General features: G+C 41.2%; 1 long non-coding RNA gene across 1 annotated transcript; it reads left to right on the plus strand.

Moving 5' to 3' along the window:
* The first annotated feature begins 221 nt into the window (after positions 1-221).
* LOC310895883 lies at positions 222-3510 on the plus strand. Its single transcript, XR_014581021.1, has 2 exons — positions 222-729; positions 799-3510. It is a non-coding gene; the product is annotated as an uncharacterized lncRNA (long non-coding RNA).
* Positions 3511-3979: the final 469 nt, after the last annotated feature.

Genomic DNA, 3979 nt, shown 5'->3' on the forward strand with positions numbered 1-3979 from the left:
CTGTCCAACGATAGTGACGACCCAACCACTCAGTCTAAAGATGTCAGGGGAGGAGAAAAACCAGACTGCTACAAGTGACACAGCGAATACTCCTTTCCTGTTACAAATTCCACATTAAACCTAAGTAATTACTTGGCTGCAGTGATACTTAGTCTACAGGACAATACGTTTACAGACATTTAGGAACAGCAGTTTACAATAATGCTTGCATATGGGTTTGATATCTCATGTTGTTAAAACAAATCAGCAAGTCTAGACTGCAATTTGCTGAAGCAATTTATGGTTATTTCATGCCTTATTTTCTCTAAGCAGAGGTGAATACATTTGACTGTCCTAAGAGGAAGGATGGTAGTGCACATTCTTTTCATTTTAACTGGACGGCTGATCTGAAACAGAAGCATTAATGTGCTCATTTTCATATCACAGAAAAGCTGCCCTAGACTATTAGTGCTTTATTCCACTACGATGCTCGAATATTTTGCCAACTGCTGCTTAATCATGAAAGAAAGCAATGCAAGGTGGTCAAAGCAGCTGCAGCCATTTCTTTGCAAATGAATAAATTGGGAATGTCAATACAGTAAGTCAGTAGCAGAGCAGGGGGAAAGGACCCACCTGGGAACACTCAGCTGCTGTACGATGTTACTGAAATCACTGGAGCTTAGTTAGCAGTTAGCAGGAGCTGAGGATTCTTCTTGGCTCTTCACTTGCAGGCTCCTGCTTAATAGCAAGGTAAAACAAATGCTTTAGTATTTAGGGGAATGTTGCTTTTCAACAGACTTGCTGTTGCTTTCCTTCTAGGTGAACATTCGCAGGTAATTGTGTCACCCTATTTTCCTATCAGTCCCGCACGGCAGCAAAACAGCAGAAGATACCGTGCTAAGTCTGCTTAGACATGATCGCATTTCTGAAGAATGTAACAAGATATACAGCTAAACAAAGTAAGAACGGACTCTACAAAGCTAAGAAATACTTTCCCAGTGAGAGTTTGGTTTCCTTGTGCTGTGCCGGGAAAACGCCCCCCAGGCCCCACGGCTGGTGCCCAGCATACCAGTGCTGAGCCCCTGCACGAGTGAAACCACTGCAGAGCACAGCCCCAGGGCAGTACACCTTCACAGAGACTTGTCCTGCTTTGAAGCTGCCTGTCCTCCACAGAGCCGCTTTGAATATGGTGGGCTATAGCTTCAGGGTACTCTGCAGCGAAGGAGTACACTTGGCACTGGCAGAACAGAAGCTGGATTTATACAAACTAGTCACTAGCAGTCTACTAATCAGAAGAAAGTTCAGGCTGTGTCATTTTAATAAAGTTAAAAAAACACAACACAGCAACTCGGCCAACAGAGACCTTTACGTTTGCATGGACAGCAGCGCTTTCCAAAGCTAATCAGTTATTATAATGAAGATCCTCATGGATTTCATGGAGCCCTGTACTCTTCCACTTTCCTTTTTTCTTTATTTTTTTATTTCTTATGGAGATATATATGAATTGCATCCTCAGTAACACCCTAGTGTCTAGATCAAGTTGTTTTTTTTTTTTTTTTTTTTTTTTATTTATGTACTGTGATTGTCATACTACTGACAGAAAGACTTTGGAAAACCAAATGCATTTGTTTTTCCTAGCAGTGGTCAGATTTTGAATTTACAAGGAAGTGCGTCGTTTTATTAAGAAGGTAAAAAGGACATCACCCTTTATTGGTACAAAGTGGTGTAACTCCACTAATCATAATAGCGTGCTGCAATACTTTGTTTTCTTTGAAAGTTGAGATCTTTACGGAAGACACAACTATATATGCATTGCGTATTGACCCTAATACCCAAGCTCCTAGGTGTCCTTCTTACCTTTACCACTGGCCCTCATTTTTATACTTCAGACAAGCACCAATTTGTAACAAAACATGAAGAAGACGTTACAGAGCACCATGTGAGGATCTTACAGCACTGTGCAAGGTGTAACTAATTGAGCCTTTGAGCCTCCCAGGGCTGAGGAGAAAGGAGCTGGGCTGAACTTCAGCTCCAAATAGACTGGAGTTTGTAACAAGCCACCTCATTTCAAATTATTGCTCTTCTGATATTATTACACTTCGGGCTGTGTTTGGTTTTACTTACTTTGCACTGCACATATGGACTGCAGTTTTTTCTGTAACTTAATCCTAAAAACATAAGTTCTAAGAAGGGATCCTCCCTCGTGTAAAGAGAGATGTGTGTATTTATCAAGAATCAGACTTGAGCTTCTATAGACTGGAACTTGGAATTATCTAAACAGGTCAAAAAATCCTGTCTGATGATCTAAGAAGGCTGTAGAAAGACAGGCATGAAGCTGTGTGATTGTATTGGGGTGATCTATGAGCAATAGCTGAGTACCTGTCCCTAATTGCTCTGAGAGATGTGCCAGGTTATTAAACCAACAATCATAAGTGAAAAATGTCCTCAGGCTCACACTGGTGTTTATAGAAAGCCTCTGTCCGTGTACGATGTTTCTGAAATTTCGACGCGACATTCCAGGATGTGTGTCACGGCCTCTTCTGAGAAGAGTGAAGTCACTTGGCCTTTGGCCTTGTGACTTCCAGCACACCCCAGGAAAGGCGTATCTCATCAGCAGCCACAGCCTGTGTAACTTCGTCGCCTGTAATTACCGCTCCGGCTGAGCCAGGCTGAATTAACCCTTATGTAGTGCACGTGCTGCTGTGCTCCCTGGGTTGCCTGTGCTTGGAAGATGTTTAAAAAGGCTGACTGCAATACCTTCATCTGTTACCATACATGATCCCAGCATGAGTGAATCGAGTCTGTCCACTTCCACAGAATATGATTTATTCTTTTACTTTTCAACATCCTTCATATAACACAAAGATTTTAAATGGAGTAGAAACCAACAAAAAATCCAGAAATATGAAGCCCCAGCAGTCAAATCAGGCACAATCCTCTCATGCTTCTTTTCTCCTGTGACTTCTGTGAACGGTTTGCTCCTGAGCGCTGGATGACACTGGAATGTGACCGTGACACCACAACCACTGATGGTGTCACGTTCCTCTCACAGACAGGGTCGCTCTGGGCTTAGCAGGGAGACGCATGTAACCCTTTTGTCCCTGTGCTAGGTGGGGAGGTAGAATGATTTGTTTGGTGCCATCAACCTAGTGTCCTCCATGCGAGCAGTCATGATTGCCTGTACACGACACTCACCGTATCTGGTAAGACGCATTGTATTAAAACAAATGCTTCTAACTAGACTCTTGCCTCCTAGCATTCTGTTAAAGTGTTAAGTGTTTTAAGATAAATAAATGAGATTTATTTATATGCTCAGGCAAATAATCTACTTGGTGTTTTTTCCAGACTTCTAAACAACATTTCTGACAGCATCTTTCATGATCTCGAGTACAAATGTTGTTCCACACCACCTACCAGCAAGACAAGGAGAAAAGATTCAGGTGTCATCCTTTGTCTTCTTCCCTGCCAGTTCACACAGATCAGACAGAATTTCTTTTCTAAGCGTTAGAGTAACTAGCTAGTGCAAAATCAGATCTACTGATTAATGAAATGTCCCCATGGAACACAGGGCTTCTCTTATTCCACTTTGGCTAATTAGTGTACAAAATTAATTTTCTCCTGATTATCATCAACATGAAAACATGATAGGCCTGTCCTTTTTATCAGAGTCCTTACCTTTCATCTGGAAATTCAGACACTGTTCCAGATGAAATTAAATTTCACTAATGACAGGTAATGAGTGTCAGAAAAACAGCATATAACGTACCACATACAATATATGCAGTAATCAATCAAGCCTAAGGCATTATGGCAACCGAACTATGTATCACTGTTTAAAACATATTTAAAATTTTTCTCAGGGGGAAAAAAAAAAGAAAAATGAAAGAATTGCAAATTTTTCACAGTAGGCCTAGCTGAGAAAACAATTCATTACAGAAGGTGTTTTAAAACACTTTTCTCAGTGTGTGCTCATTTCATCTGTTGCTATTGTTCATTCTTG

The sequence above is a fragment of the Anser anser genome (genome assembly GCF_964211835.1).
Source record: "Anser anser genome assembly, chromosome: 2".
Taxonomy (NCBI): Eukaryota; Metazoa; Chordata; class Aves; order Anseriformes; family Anatidae; genus Anser; species Anser anser.